This window comes from Bombina bombina, chromosome 9, assembly GCF_027579735.1.
Source record: "Bombina bombina isolate aBomBom1 chromosome 9, aBomBom1.pri, whole genome shotgun sequence".
Classification (NCBI taxonomy): domain Eukaryota; kingdom Metazoa; phylum Chordata; class Amphibia; order Anura; family Bombinatoridae; genus Bombina; species Bombina bombina.
In genome coordinates, this window is record NC_069507.1 from 235,401,870 (window position 1) to 235,419,351 (window position 17,482).

At 41.5% G+C, this 17,482-nt stretch overlaps 1 protein-coding gene across 1 annotated transcript in view; it reads right to left on the reverse strand.

Moving 5' to 3' along the window:
• TDRD1 (tudor domain containing 1) overlaps positions 1 to 17,482 on the reverse strand; it is an 881,429-nt gene that overhangs the window by 429,526 nt on the left and 434,421 nt on the right. The gene's annotated exons all lie outside the window — the stretch shown is intronic.

The following is a 17,482-nucleotide window of genomic DNA, read 5'->3' on the forward strand; positions in this document are numbered from 1 at the left end:
AACCAGAAACATGCGGCTGTAGCGACAGGGACAATGCATGAAATTGGTTGTAGAAGGTAACCCTGCTGAACAAACATCTTTTTAAGCAAACCTTCTAATTTTTTATCCATAGGATCTTTGAAAGCACAACTATCCTCTATGGGTATAGTGGTGCGTTTGTTTAAAGTGGAAACCGCTCCCTCGACCTTGGGGACTGTCTGCCATAAGTCCTTTCTGGGGTCGACCATAGGAAACAATTTTTTAAATATGGGGGGAGGGACGAAAGGAATACCGGGCCTTTCCCATTCTTTATTAACAATGTCCGCCACCCGCTTGGGTATAGGAAAAGCTTCTGGGAGCCCCGGCACCTCTAGGAACTTGTCCATTTTACATAGTTTCTCTGGGATGACCAACTTGTCACAATCATCCAGAGTGGATAATACCTCCTTAAGCAGAATGCGGAGATGTTCCAACTTAAATTTAAATGCAATCACATCAGGTTCAGCTTGTTGAGAAATGTTCCCTGAATCAGTAATTTCTCCCTCAGACAAAACCTCCCTGGCCCCATCAGACTGAGTTAGGGGCCCTTCAGAAATATTAATATCAGCGTCGTCATGCTCTTCAGTATCTAAAACAGAGCAGTCGCGCTTACGCTGATAAGTGTTCATTTTGGCTAAAATGTTTTTGACAGAATTATCCATTACAGCCGTTAATTGTTGCATAGTAAGGAGTATTGGCGCGCTAGATGTACTAGGGGCCTCCTGAGTGGGCAAGACTCGTGTAGACGAAGGAGGGAATGATGCAGTACCATGCTTACTCCCCTCACTTGAGGAATCATCTTGGGCATCATTGTCATTGTCACATAAATCACATTTATTTAAATGAATAGGAATTCTGGCTTCCCCGCATTCAGAACACAGTCTATCTGGTAGTTCAGACATGTTAAACAGGCATAAACTTGATAACAAGTACAAAAAACGTTTTAAAATAAAACCGTTACTGTCACTTTAAATTTTAAACTGAACACACTTTATTACTGCAAATGCGAAAAAACATGAAGGAATTGTTCAAAATTCACCAAATTTTCACCACAGTGTCTTAAAGCCTTAAAAGTATTGCACATCAAATTTGGAAGCTTTAACCCTTAAAATAACGGAACCGGAGCCGTTTTTAACTTTAACCCCTTTACAGTCCCTGGTATCTGCTTTGCTGAGACCCAACCAAGCCCCAAGGGGAATACGATACCAAATGACGCCTTCAGAAAGTCTTTTCTAAGTATCAGAGCTCCTCTCACATGCGACTGCATGCCATGCCTCTCAAAAACAAGTGCGCAACACCGGCGCGAAAATGAGGCTCTGCCTATGCTTTGGGAAAGCCCCTAAAGAATAAGGAGTCTAAAACAGTGCCTGACGATATTATTATATCAAAATACCCAGATAAAATGATTCCTCAAGGCTAAATATGTGTTAATAATCAATCGATTTAGCCCAAAAAAAGTCTACAGTCTTAATAAGCCCTTTTTGAAGCCCTTATTTACAATCGTAATAAACATGGCTTACCGGATCCCAGAGGGAAAATGACAGCTTCCAGCATTACATCGTCTTGTTAGAATGTGTCATACCTCAAGCAGCAAGAGACTGCTCACTGTTCCCCCAACTGAAGTTAATTGCTCTCAACAGTCCTGTGTGGAACAGCCATGGATTTTAGTGACGGTTGCTAAAATCATTTTCCTCATACAAACAGAAATCTTCATCTCTTTTCTGTTTCTGAGTAAATAGTACATACCAGCACTATTTCAAAATAACAAACTCTTGATTGAATAATAAAAACTACAGTTAAACACTAAAAAACTCTAAGCCATCTCCGTGGAGATGTTGCCTGTACAACGGCAAAGAGAATGACTGGGGTAGGCGGAGCCTAGGAGGGATCATGTGACCAGCTTTGCTGGGCTCTTTGCCATTTCCTGTTGGGGAAGAGAATATCCCACAAGTAAGGATGACGCCGTGGACCGGACACACCTATGTTGGAGAAAGTTTTACTTTTTATTCAGCATCTAAGCGTTCCCATTCACGCATTGACTATATCCTCATAGACCACCTAACTATATCTTCAGTCACACATACTGATATCTCCCCCACTGCATGGTCAGACCATTCTGCTGTCATATGTACCACACAATGGACTTCCCTTCCTTTTAGGCCCTTCCAATGGCGTTTTGATGACGCCCTACTTAATGATGCTCCTACTTTTCAACAAATAAATGCAGCACTAACTGAATACTTCTCAAGCAACAATACACCGGACATTGCCCCAAATATTCTGTGGGAAGCCCATAAATGCTTTCTAAGAGGTGAGATAATAAAAATTAAGGCCGCACAAAAAAAACATCTTAGAACATGCCATAAAGATCTCACCGACAAATTCCAGCAGCTTGATAGGTCCCATACACTGAACCCCCAAGATACATCACTAAAATCCAAAAGAGATCAAGCTAAAAGCAACCTTATGACATTCTTAAAACACACGGCACAAACACAAGCTTTAAAACTAAGACAGAAGTTTTTTGTGGAAGGTAATAGACCTGGCAAATTACTGGCGAGAGCGCTTAAAACTAGGCAAGCCACGCACTTTATCGCCACACTACAAGATGAGAACAGAGACACCACAGTAGACTCTTACAAAATAGCTGAGATATTTAGAGGCTATTATGCGGCCCTTTATAATTTGATCCCCAATAGAAATAAAGAGAACCATAGAGCACAATGCCTTGAGTACCTAGACCGGATAACTGTACCAACTATCCCATCTGACGACCTAGAGTCCCTCACCGCCCCAATCTCAGTAGAGGAGATTAATACAGCAATACAGTCCTTGAAGGCAGGGAAGAGTCCAGGTCCTGATGGACTCACAAACTCCTATTACAAAAAGTTTAAACACCTGTTGTTACCACATCTACTCTCTGTCTTTAATCAGATCGACCAAGAACCTAAGCTTCCACATTCCATGCTTGAAGCTATAGTGACTGTCATACCTAAACCAGGTAAAGACCCCACAATCCCCTCAAACTACCGCCCGATCTCACTTCTCAATGTAGACGTGAAGATCTACGCGAAGATCCTAGCCACCAGAATCAATAAATTCTTACCCCTGCTGATTCATCCAGACCAGGTGGGCTTTGTGCCGCAGAGAGAGGAAAAAGACAATACCGTAAAGGTACTTCAATTAATGCAATACGCTACTAATCACAACATACCCTCTATTCTACTTTCAACTGACGCTGAAAAAGCTTTTGACAGACTGGACTGGACCTTTCTGACTTTGACTTTAAAAAAATTCGGCTTCCCTGACAGCTTCATCTCCAGAATATTTGCCCTCTACTCTAACCCGACGGCCAAAATTAAAGTAAATGGGATCCTATCTACCTCATTTACTATATCAAATGGCACCAGACAAGGCTGCCCATTATCCCCTCTACTATTTGTCCTTTCAATGGAAATTCTAGCCACAAACCTACGACATAACCCTGATATTCACGGATTTAACATAAGCACCACACACCATAAACTTGCACTATACGCAGACGATTTACTGTTGACTCTAACGCGCCCATTCATGTCTCTCTCTGCGGTTCAGAGCTCCCTGGCGGAGTTTGGCAGGTGCTCCAATTATTCGGTCAATCATACTAAATCAGAAATCCTTCCTATTAACCTAAATAACACAGATATTCAAAAACTTCAGTCCCAAGTACCCTTAAGTAGCTTTAAAATATTTAGGTATCCACCTTACCAGCGACAAACAAAAACTAATTGATCTGAACTATGAAACTTTAATGGCCAGTATCCATGGGGACACATCCTTATGGTTACACAAACAAATATCGTGGCTGGGCAGAATTGGGGTAACTAAAATGACCATTCTCCCTAAGATACTCTATCTATTTCAGACTCTCCCTATCCCGCTCCCGGAAGCATATGTTTCTAGGCTTCAGACAGTACTGAATTCATATATCTGGAGAAAACGCCCACCCAGAATTGCCAGAACTACCCTTTACTTACCAAAAAAATTTGGGGGGCCTGGAAGAACAAGACTTATCTAAATACCGAAGTGCAGTGTTTCTGAGAAGAATAGTAGATTGGTGCACACTCCCCTTAAATTATAATAGACTTTGGGTTACACTGGAACATGATCTCACTAAATCCGTTCAATTAGGGTCATACTGTTGGCAACCCAGGGGAAACCAACCGCTATTGACTAAAGAATACCCGATAATAAAAGAAACATTCGAAGTATGGCTACAAGTGCTCCATAGGCATAAACACATATCTACGATCCCCTCTCCCTTGACAACTGCACTGTCTAATGCTGACTTCCCAATAGGGATATCCTTAACGCCGAAAGTACAGAGTGGTTTAGACTGTCTGCTCCCATTATACACTTTAATTGATGAGGGAAAACTGGTCTCCAGACAACATCTAGAAGAGCTGTCTACCACACGTTTTACAAATTGGTTAAGATACTTACAGCTTAAACACTTTATAGACTCCCATGGACACAAACATCTGATCATAAGAGACCGTACCACACTAGAGAAATATTGCACTCAAGACTTTCCACAGACACATATGATCTCCTCTCTATATCAACTATTACTCATACCTCAAGAACCTTTAAAATCACCAACAATCAGCTCATGGCATAAAGAACTCCCATAGACTCTTACAGAACAAGAGTGGTTACTAGTATTTCAAAATACAGCAAAATCTGCACACTCAGCAACCTTATTAGAAACAAACTATAAATTTTTGCTACGCTGGTACCTTACTCCACATAGGCTAAAATTCATCTTCCCTGCGGCGTCAGACAGATGCTGGAGAAGATGTACAGGCAAGGGGACCCCCTTCCACATATGGTGGGAGTGCCCTAAAATAGAAAATTTTTGGAAAAGTATCAATGATGAATTATGTAAGTTGCTGAACTATGATATTCCATTAGACCCCATGGTGTATCTCTTTCACGTTACTCCTAAATTCCCCTTCAAACAGCACACAACACTCTTCCAACTGGCTATATGTAGCGCAAAACAAGTTATCCCCAGGCTATGGAAATCAGAATCCGAACCAACATTATCAATGTGGCTAGCGCAAATGAGAATTAACTTAACGTTAGAAAGGTTTTATTATTATAAAGTAGGAAGACTAGATTATTTTGCAGAAATGATGTTTTTTTGGGAATCACATTATCACCTTAGAATATAGCAAAACAAGGGGTACACATACACTGATGCGGCATTCCTCTCCCCCCCACCCTTTATCTACCTTATTTACCTTAGCTACCTTCTTGAAATTAGTAGGCCCTGACACAAGATGTTACAAGTCAAACAAATATTTTGGAAATTACTTCATATATATATATATGTGTGTGTACTTTTTAAGATGCTCACTGCATAAGAGATGAACATTGAAAACACTTCACTAACTTGAATTTCTAAGTATAATGCTCCCTAACTGTTCTGGAAAATAAATATATGACACAGTTCTCAATTGATACAGGGACCCAAGAGAAAAACTTTGTACTAAAGCAGTAACTCTGATGGACTTGAACAATATTCTACTCCCTGTTTTTGTTTTTGCTTTTCTTACTTTTGTGTATATTGTATCTATTTCTGTGGAGAAACCTTTTGTTTGTATGTGTATTTGTATTTGTCTTTTGACATTTTGTACACCTTTTGATATATCTCAATAAAGAAAAGATAAATATAAAAAAAAATAAAAAAAAAAAAATAAGGAATTTGGAATAATTGTGCTTTATACAAAAAAATCATAACCACCACAAAAAGGGTGGGCCTCATGGACTCTTGCCAATATGAAAGAAATGAATTTATCAGGTAAGTTCTTGCATAAATTATGTTTTCTTTCATGTAATTAGCAAGAGTCCATGAGCTAGTGACGTATGGGATAGCAGATACCCAAGATGTGGAACTTCCACGCAAGAGTCACTAGAGAGGGAGGGATGAAATAAAGACAGCCAATTCCGCTGAAAAAATAATCCACAACCCAAATCAAAAAGTTTTAATCTTATAATGAAAAAAACTGAAATTATAAGCAGAAGAATCAAACTGAAACGGCTGCCTGAAGTACTTTTCTACCAAAAAACTGCTTCAGAAGAAGAGAAAACATCAAAACGGTAGAATTTAGTAAAAGTATGCAAAGAAGACCAAGTTGCTGCTTTGCAAATCTGATCAACAGAAGCTTCATTCCTAAAAGCCCAGGAAGTAGAAACTGACCTAGTAGAATGAGCCATAATCCTTTGAAGCGGGGTTTTACCCGACTCCACATAAGCATGATGAATCAAAGACTTTAACCAAGACGACAAAGAAATGGCAGAAGCCTTCTGACCTTTCCTAGAACCAGAAAAGATAACAAATAGACTAGAAGTCTTTCTGAAATCTTTAGTAGCTTCAACATAATATTTCAAAGCTCTAACTACATCCAAAGAATGTAAAGATCTCTCCAGAGAATTCTTAGGATTAGGACACAATGAAGGGACAACAATTTCTCTACTAATGTTGTTAGAATTCACAACTTTAGGTAAAAATTTAAATGAAGTCCGCAACACCGCCTTATCCTGATGAAAAATCAGAAAAGGAGATTCACAAGAAAGAGCAGATAATTCAGAAACTCTTCTAGCAAAAGAGATGGCCAAAAGGAACAAAACTTTCCAGGAAAGTAATTTAATATCCAGAGAATGCATAGGTTCAAACGGAGGAGCCTGTAAAGCCATCAGAACCAAATTGAGACTCCAAGGAGGAGAAATTGACTTAATGACAGGCTTGATTCGAACCAAAGCCTGTACAAAACAATGAATATCAGGATGATTAGCAATCTTTCAGTGAAAAAGAACCGAAAGAGCAGAGATATGACCTTTCAGGGAACTTGCAGACAAACCCTTATCCAAACCATCTTGAAGAAATTGTAAAATTCTAGGAATTCTAAAAGAATGCCAAGAAATGTAAGTCTTCCAGACTCGGTAATAGATCTTCCTAGACACAGATTTACGAGCCTGTAACATAATATTAATCACTGAATCAGAGAAACCTCTATGACTAAGTATTAAGCGTTCACTCTCCATACCTTCAAATTTAATGATTTGAGATCCTGATGGAAAAATGGGCCTTGAGATAGAAGGTCTGGCCTTAATGGAAGTGTCCAAGGTTGGCAACTTGCCATCCGAACGAGATCCGCATACCAAAACCTGTGCGGCCATGCTGGAGTCACCAGCAGTACAAACTAACACTCCATTAGGATTTTGGAAATCACTCTTGGAAGAAGAACTAGAGGCGGAAAGATATAAGCAGGTTGATAATTCCAAGGAAGTGACAACGCGTCCACCGCTTCCACCTGAGGATCCCTGGATCTGGACAGATACCTGGGAAGTTTCTTGTTTAGATGAGAAGCCATCAGATCTATTTCTGGAAGCCCCCAGATTTGAACAATCTGAAGAAATACCTCTGGGTGAAGAGACCATTCGCCCGGATGTAACATCTGGCGACTGAGATAATCCGCTTCCCAATTGTCTATACCTCGGATGTGAACCGCAGAAATTAGACAGGAGCTGGATTCCGCCCATACAAGTATCCGAGATACTTCTTTCATAGCCTGAGGACTGTGAGTCCCCCCTTGATGATTGACATATGCCACTGTTGTGACATTGTCTGTCTGAAAACAAATAAACGATTCCCTCTTCAGAAGAGGCCAGAACTGAAGAGCTCTGAAAATCGCACGGAGTTCCAAAATATTGATTGGTAATCTCGCCTCCTGAGATTCCCAAACCCCCTGCGCTATTAGAGATCCCGATACAGCTCCCCAACCGGAAAGACTCGCATCTGTTGAGATCACAGTCCAGGTTGGACAAACAAAAGAGGCCCCTTGAACTAAACGATGGTGATCCAACCACCAAGTCAGAGAAGAACGAACATTGGGATTTAAGGATATTAATTGTGATATCTTTGTATAATCCCTGCACCATTGGTTCAGCATACAAAGCTGGAGAGGTCTCATGTGAAAACGAGCAAAAGGAATTGCTTCCGATGCAGCAGTCATGAGACCTAAAATTTCCATGCACAAAGCTACCGAAGGGAAAGATTGAGACTGAAGGTTTCGACAAGCTGAAACCAAATTCAGACAATATCGAAAATGGCATCACAAATGAAGTTATTAGCATGTTGAAGAAGTTTAACAATGCCATAAGCATTATGGTCTGACACTTGTTGCGCTAAAGCCTCCAACCAGAAAGTTGAAGCTGCAGTAACATCAGCCAAAGAAATAGCAGGTCTCAAAAGATTACCTGAACATAAATAAGCCTTCCTCAGAAAGGATTCAAGCTTCCTATCTAAAGGATCTTTAAATGAAGTACTATCTGCCGTAGGAATAGTAGTACGTTTAGCAAGAGTAAAAATAGCCCCATCAACTTTGGGGATTTTATCCCAAACTCTAATCTATCAAATGGCAAAAGGTACAATTTCTTAAACCTTGGAGAAGGAGTAAATGAAGTACCCAGACTATTCCATTCCCTAGAAATTACTTCTGAAATAGCATCAGGAACTGGAAAGACTTCTGGAATAACCACAGCAGCTTTAAAAACTGCATTTAAACGCTTAGTAGTTTTAATATCAAGAGGACTAGACTCCTCCATATCTAAAGCAATCAACACTTCCTTAAGTAAAGAACGAATAAACTCCATCTTAAATAAATATGAAGATTTATCAGTGTCAATATCTGAGGTAGAATCTTCTGAATCAGATAGATTCACATCAGAAATAGATAAGTCAGAATGATGGTGGTCATTTAAAAATTCATCTGAAATATGTGAAGTTTTAAAAGACCTCCTACGTTTAGTAGAAGGAGGAATAACAGACAGAGCCTTCCGAATAGATTTAGAAACAAATTCTTTAACATTAACAGGAACATCCTGAACATTAGATGTTGAAGGAACAACAACAGGTAATGGATTATTACTAATGGAAATACTATCTGATTTGATAGCTTATCATGACAACTATCACAAACAACAGCCGGAGGAACAGTTACCAAAAGTTTACAACAAATGCACTTAGCTCTGGTAGAACCGACATCAGGCAGCGCTTTTCCAGAAGTAGATTCTGATCCAGGGTCAGGTTGTGACATCTTGCAATATGTAAAAGAAAAAACAACATATAAAGCAAAATTATCAAATTCCTTAAATGGCAGTTTCAGGAATGGGAAAAAATGCAAAATGAATCAAGCTTCTAGAAAACCAGAAGCAACTTAAAAGTGAGACTGAAATAATGTCAAAAAAACTGGCGCCAAGAATGACGCCCACACTTTTTGGCGCCAAGAATGACGCCCATATTTTTTGGCGCCAAAAAAACATCCGCAATGCACATACGTAAAAAATGACGCAATAACGAAAAAACTTCCGGCGCCAACTATAACGCCGGAATTGACAAAATTTTTTGCGCCAAAAAAAGTCTCGCGCCAAAAAAAGTCTCGCGCCAAGAATGACGCAATAAATAGAAGCATTTTCTGCACCCGCGAGCCTAACAGCCCGCAATATTTGAAAAAAAAAAAGTCAATTGAAAATTGAAGGTAAGAAAAATGAAATCTATATGCATTTTCCCAAAATGAAACTGACAGTCTGAATGAAGGAATACTGAATATCGTGAATCATGGCAAATATAAGTTTAAACACATATATTTAGAACTTTACATATAAAGTGCCCAACCATAGCTTTGAGTGTCATAAATAAAAATAAGACTTACTTACCCTAAGACACTCATCTACATATAGAAGATAGCCAAACCAGTACTGAAACGAGAATCAGTAGAGGTAATGGTATATAAGAGTATATCGTCAATCTGAAAAGGGAGGTAGAAGAAATCTCTACGACCGATAACAGAGAACCTATGAAATAGATCCCCTAGAGGAAGACCATTGTATTCAAATAGGCAATACTCTCTTCACATCCCTCTGACATTCACTGCACTCAGAGGAAAACCGGGCTTCAGCCTGCTGCAAAGCGCATATCAACGTAGAATCTAGCAAAAACAGAATTTATGTTTACCTGATAAATTTCTTTCTCCAACGGTGTGTCCGGTCCACGGCGTCATCCTTACTTGTGGGATATTCTCTTCCCCAACAGGAAATGGCAAAGAGCCCAGCAAAGCTGGTCACATGATCCCTCCTAGGCTCCGCCTACCCCAGTCATTCGACCGACGTTAAGGAGGAATAATAGCATAGGAGAAACCATATGGTACCGTGGTGACTGTAGTTAAAGAAAATAAATTATCAGACCTGATTAAAAAACCAGGGCGGGCCGTGGACCGGACACACCGTTGGAGAAAGAAATTTATCAGGTAAACATAAATTCTGTTTTCTCCAACATAGGTGTGTCCGGTCCACGGCGTCATCCTTACTTGTGGGAACCAATACCAAAGCTTTAGGACACGGATGAAGGGAGGGAGCAAATCAGGTCACCTAAATGGAAGGCACCACGGCTTGCAAAACCTTTCTCCCAAAAATAGCCTCAGAAGAAGCAAAAGTATCAAACTTGTAAAATTTGGTAAAAGTGTGCAGTGAAGACCAAGTCGCTGCCCTACATATCTGATCAACAGAAGCCTCGTTCTTGAAGGCCCATGTGGAAGCCACAGCCCTAGTGGAATGAGCCGTGATTCTTTCGGGAGGCTGCCGTCCGGCAGTCTCGTAAGCCAATCTGATGATGCTTTTAATCCAAAAAGAGAGAGAGGTAGAAGTTGCTTTTTGACCTCTCCTTTTACCTGAATAAACAACAAACAGGGAAGATGTTTGTCTAAAATCCTTTGTAGCATCTAAATAGAATTTTAGAGCGCGAACAACATCCAAATTGTGCAACAAGCGTTCCTTCTTTGAAACTGGTTTCGGACACAGAGAAGGTACGATAATCTCCTGGTTAATGTTTTTGTTAGAAACAACTTTTGGAAGAAAACCAGGTTTAGTACGTAAAACCACCTTATCTGCATGGAACACCAGATAAGGAGGAGAACACTGCAGAGCAGATAATTCTGAAACTCTTCTAGCAGAAGAAATTGCAACTAAAAACAAAACTTTCCAAGATAATAACTTAATATCAACGGAATGTAAGGGTTCAAACGGAACCCCCTGAAGAACTGAAAGAACTAGATTGAGACTCCAAGGAGGAGTCAAAGGTTTGTAAACAGGCTTGATTCTAACCAGAGCCTGAACAAAGGCTTGAACATCTGGCACAGCTGCCAGTTTTTTGTGAAGTAACACCGACAAGGCAGAAATCTGTCCCTTCAGGGAACTTGCCGATAATCCTTTTTCCAATCCTTCTTGAAGGAAGGATAGAATCCTAGGAATCTTAACCTTGTCCCAAGGGAATCCTTTAGATTCACACCAACAGATATATTTTTTCCAAATTTTGTGGTAAATCTTTCTAGTTACAGGCTTTCTGGCCTGAACAAGAGTATCGATAACAGAATCTGAGAAACCTCGCTTCGATAAAATCAAGCGTTCAATCTCCAAGCAGTCAGCTGGAGTGAAACCAGATTCGGATGTTCGAACGGACCCTGAACAAGAAGGTCTCGTCTCAAAGGTAGCTTCCAAGGTGGAGCCGATGACATATTCACCAGATCTGCATACCAAGTCCTGCGTGGCCACGCAGGAGCTATCAAGATCACCGACGCCCTCTCCTGATTGATCCTGGCTACCAGCCTGGGGATGAGAGGAAACGGCGGGAACACATAAGCTAGTTTGAAGGTCCAAGGTGCTACTAGTGCATCCACTAGAGCCGCCTTGGGATCCCTGGATCTGGACCCGTAGCAAGGAACTTTGAAGTTCTGACGAGAGGCCATCAGATCCATGTCTGGAATGCCCCAAAGTTGAGTGACTTGGGCAAAGATTTCCGGATCGAGTTCCCACTCCCCCGGATGCAATGTCTGACGACTCAGAAAATCCGCTTCCCAATTTTCCACTCCCGGGATGTGGATAGCAGACAGGTGGCAGGAGTGAGACTCCGCCCATAGAATAATCTTGGTCACTTCTTCCATCGCTAGGGAACTCCTTGTTCCCCCCTGATGGTTGATGTACGCAACAGTCGTCATGTTGTCTGATTGAAACCGTATGAACTTGGTCCTCGCTAGCTGAGGCCAAGCCTTGAGAGCATTGAATATCGCTCTCAGCTCAGTTCCAGAATATTTATCGGTAGAAGAGATTCTTCCCGAGACCAAAGACCCTGAGCTTTCAGGGATCCCCAGACCGCGCCCCAGCCCATCAGACTGGCGTCGGTCGTGACAATGACCCACTCTGGTCTGTGGAATGTCATCCCTCGTGACAGGTTGTCCAGGGACAGCCACCAACGGAGTGAGTCTCTGGTCCTCTGATTTACTTGTATCTTTGGAGACAAGTCTGTATAGTCCCCATTCCACTGACTGAGCATGCACAGTTGTAATGGTCTTAGATGAATGCGCGCAAAAGGAACTATGTCCATTGTCGCTACCATCAACCCGATCACTTCCATGCACTGAGCTACGGAAGGAAGAGGAACGGAATGAAGTATTCGACAAGAGTCCAGAAGCTTTGTCTTTCTGGCCTCTGTTAGAAAAATCCTCATTTCTGAGGAGTCTATAATTGTTCCCAAGAAGGGAACCCTTGTTGACGGGGATAGAGAACTCTTTTCCACGTTCACTTTCCAGCCGTGCGATCTGAGAAAGGCCAGGACGATGTCCGTGTGAGCCTTTGCTCGAGGGAGGGACGACGCTTGAATCAGAATGTCGTCCAGGTAAGGTACAACTGCAATGCCCCTTGGTCTTAGCACAGCTAGAAGGGACCCTAGTACCTTTGTGAAAATCCTTGGAGCAGTGGCTAATCCGAAAGGAAGCGCCACGAACTGGTAATGTTTGTCCAGGAATGCAAACCTTAGGAACCGATGATGTTCCTTGTGGATAGGAATATGTAGATACGCATCCTTTAAATCCACCGTGGTCATGAATTGACCTTCCTGGATGGAAGGAAGGATAGTTCGAATGGTTTCCATCTTGAAAGATGGGACCTTGAGAAATTTGTTTAAGATCTTGAGATCTAGGATTGGTCTGAACGTTCCCTCTTTTTTGGGAACTATGAACAGATTGGAGTAGAACCCCATCCCTTGTTCTCTCAATGGAACAGGATGAATCACTCCCATTTTTAACAGGTCTTCTACACAATGTAAGAACGCCTGTCTTTTTATGTGGTCTGAAGACAACTGAGACCTGTGGAACCTTCCCCTTGGGGGAAGTCCCTTGAATTCCAGAAGATAACCCTGGGAGACTATTTCTAGCGCCCAAGGATCCAGAACATCTCTTGCCCAAGCCTGAGCGAAGAGAGAGAGTCTGCCCCCCACCAGATCCGGTCCCGGATCGGGGGCCGATATTTCATGCTGTCTTGGTAGCAGTGGCAGGTTTCTTTGCCTGCTTTCCCTTGTTCCAGCCTTGCATTGGTCTCCAAGCTGGCTTGGCCTGAGAAGTATTACCCTCTTGCTTAGAGGACGTAGCACCTTGGGCTGGTCCGTTTTTACGAAAGGGACGAAAATTAGGTCTATTTTTTGCCTTGAAAGGCCGATCCTGAGGAAGGGCATGGCCCTTACCCCCAGTGATATCAGAGATAATCTCTTTCAAGTCAGGACCAAACAGCGTTTTCCCCTTGAAAGGAATGTTTAGTAGCTTGTTCTTGGAAGACGCATCAGCCGACCAAGATTTCAACCAAAGCGCTCTGCGCGCCACAATAGCAAACCCAGAATTCTTAGCCGCTAACTTAGCCAATTGCAAAGAGGCGTCTAGAGTGAAAGAATTAGCCAATTTGAGAGCATTGACTCTGTCCATAATCTCCTCATAAGGAGGAGAGTCACTATCGAGCACCTTAATCAGTTCATCAAACCAGAAATATGCGGCTGTAGTGACAGGGACAATGCATGAAATGGGTTGTAGAAGGTAACCCTGCTGAACAAACATCTTTTTAAGCAAACCTTCTAATTTTTTATCCATAGGATCTTTGAAAGCACAACTATCCTCTATGGGAATAGTGGTGCGTTTGTTTAAAGTAGAAACCGCTCCCTCGACCTTGGGGACTGACTGCCATAAGTCCTTTCTGGGGTCGACCATAGGAAACAATTTTTTAAATATGGGGGGAGGGACGAAAGGAATACCGGGCCTTTCCCATTCTTTATTAACAATGTCCGCCACCCGCTTGGGTATAGGAAAAGCTTCTGGGAGCCCCGGCACCTCTAGGAACTTGTCCATTTTACATAGTTTCTCTGGGATGACCAAATTTTCACAATCATCCAGAGTGGATAATACCTCCTTAAGCAAAATGCGGAGATGTTCCAATTTAAATTTAAAAGTAATCACATCAGATTCAGCCTGCTGAGAAATGTTCCCTAAATCAGTAATTTCTCCCTCAGACAAAACCTCCCTGGCTCCCTCAGATTGGGTTAGGGGCCCTTCAGAGATATTAATATCAGCGTCGTCATGCTCTTCAGTAACTAAAACAGAGCATCCACGCTTACGCTGACAAGGGTTCATTTTGGCTAAAATGTTTTTGACAGAATTATCCATTACAGCCGTTAATTGTTGCATAGTAAGGAGTATTGGCGCGCTAGATGTACTAGGGGCCTCCTGAGTGGGCAAGACTCGTGTAGACGAAGGAGGGAATGATGCAGTACCATGCTTACTCCCCTCACTTGAGGAATCATCTTGGGCATCATTGTCATTATCACATAAATCACATTTATTTAAATGAATAGGAATTCTGGCTTCCCCACATTCAGAACACAGTCTATCTGGTAGTTCAGACATGTTAAACAGGCATAAACTTGATAAGAAAGTACAAAAAACGTTTTGAAATAAAACCGTTACTGTCACTTTAAATTTTAAACTGAACACACTTTATTACTGCAATTGCGAAAAAACATGAAGGAATTGTTCAAAATTCACCAAACTTTCACCACAGTGTCTTAAAGCCTTGAAAATATTGCACACCAATTTTGGAAGCTTTAACCCTTAAAATAACGGAACCGGAGCCGTTTTAAGCTTTAACCCCTTTACAGTCCCTGGTATCTGCTTTGCTGAGACCCAACCAAACCCAAGGGGAATACGATACCAAATGATGCCTTCAGAAGTCTTTTATCAGTATCAGAGCTCCTCTCACATGCGACTGCATGCCATGCCTCTCAAAAACAAGTGCGCAACACCGGCGCGAAAATGAGACTCTGCCTATGCTTTGGGAAAGCCCCTAAAGAATAAGGTGTCTAAAACAGTGCCTGCCGATATAATTATATCAAAATACCCAGAATAAATGATTCCTCAAGGCTAAATAAGTGTTAATATCAATCGATTTAGCCCAAAAAATGTCTACAGTCTAAATAAGCCCTTGTGAAGCCCTTATTTACAATCGTAATAAACATGGCTTACCGGATCCCATAGGGAAAATGACAGCTTCCAGCATTACATCGTCTTGTTAGAATGTGTCATACCTCAAGCAGCAAAGGACTGCAAACTGTTCCCCCAACTGAAGTTAATGCTCTCAACAGTCCTGTGTGGAACAGCCATGGATTTTAGTTACGGTTGCTAAAATCATTTTCCTCATACAAACAGAATTCTTCATCTCTTTTCTGTTTCTGAGTAAATAGTACGTACCAGCACTATTTGAAAATAACAAACTCTTGATTGAATAATGAAAAACTACAGTTAAACACTAAAAAACTCTAAGCCATCTCCGTGGAGATGTTGCCTGTACAACGGCAAAGAGAATGACTGGGGTAGGCGGAGCCTAGGAGGGATCATGTGACCAGCTTTGCTGGGCTCTTTGCCATTTCCTGTTGGGGAAGAGAATATCCCACAAGTAAGGATGACGCCGTGGACCGGACACACCTATGTTGGAGAAAACTTACTTCACCACCTCCATGGGAGGCAAAGTTTGTAAAACTGAATTGTGGGTGTGGTGAGGGGTGTATTTATAGGCATTTTAAGGTTTGGGAAACGTTGCCCCTCCTGGTAGGAATGTATATCCCATACGTCACTAGCTCATGGACTCTTGCTAATTACATGAAAGAAATAAATGTGTTATGTCCTGACTTACTTTTTCTGCAATGGCTATTACCCTGTACTACACTGGAGTTCAGGAAGGGGGAGGAAATTGACACACGTACATACAGATACATACATAGATATGCGCGCACACACACACACACAGATACATATGCACACACACACAGAGATACATATGCACACACACACAGATACATATGCACACACACAAAGATACATACATATATACACACACAGAGAAATGCATACACATACAAAGATACATATGCACACACACATACACAGAGATACATACACAAATACATACACAAAAACACACAAACACAGATACATACACACACACAAATACACACATTAAAGAACAAAAGCAAAAGAATCTGGCGCCTAAGTATTTTGGTTAACTCCCAGACTCCTAGAATAAATTTGTTAAGCCCTGACTTACCTTTTCTGCAATGTGCTCTTACCCTGTACCGCACTGGAGTTCAGGAAGGGGAAGGAAATTGAAGAGAGAGGAATATAGTAAATATTTACATTGAGAGAGAATGGAACAATGACACATGCAGGCAGAAATTAAAAGTGAAGGCAAAAAATGTTTCTGTAGAAAAGTACATTTTTTGCGATGAGATAGCACATTGCAGTATGTTCTACCTTGGGGCTCCGAATCTTCTGACACTTCTCTGCCTACCTCCTGTGACAAAAAGCAAAGAATGACTGAGATATGAAGGAAGTGGAGGGAGTATTTAAGCCTATGGCTGAGATGTCTTTACCTCCTCCTGGTGGCCAGGTTCAGTATTTCCCAACAGTAAGGAATGATGCCGTGGACTCTCCTCATATTAAGAAAGAAATATAAATTCATTTGTAAAAAGATGTTCATGATTTTAGTGGTAATCTCCTTTAAAGGGACATTAAACACAAAACATTTTATAAGCATAGTAGAGGATATTCCCTGCCTACCTTTAGTCATGGGTGCTGCCATGTTAAATTCTAGCTTTCATTGCATTCTAGTGCTGACCTGTTTGCACATGTACAGCAACTCTCCTTTAGATACCTGCAGTGTAACCTAGGTTTCAAAACGGAGACTACATCATAATCATCCTTTCTATGTGCAAATGTTTGATTGTTGGTGTCATGGATACAAGGCTGCAAAGGCTACCTCCTCCCATATTGTGAAATATTGTGTCCCCACCAGCTTCCTTTTTAATTTTTAACCTGATTGCACATTGTAACAGAAAGAGCTGATCTCTGCCGCTTGGTCCCTTCCTAACTGGCCCGGGCTTATAGAACTACTCGCCGGCTGGGCTTGCTAGATGCCCCCGCTGAACTTTAACGTAGGTCTTTCTAGAGGCCCTTGGCCGCAGAGCTCCGTTAGGCCTTTGGTGGACAGTGGTTGG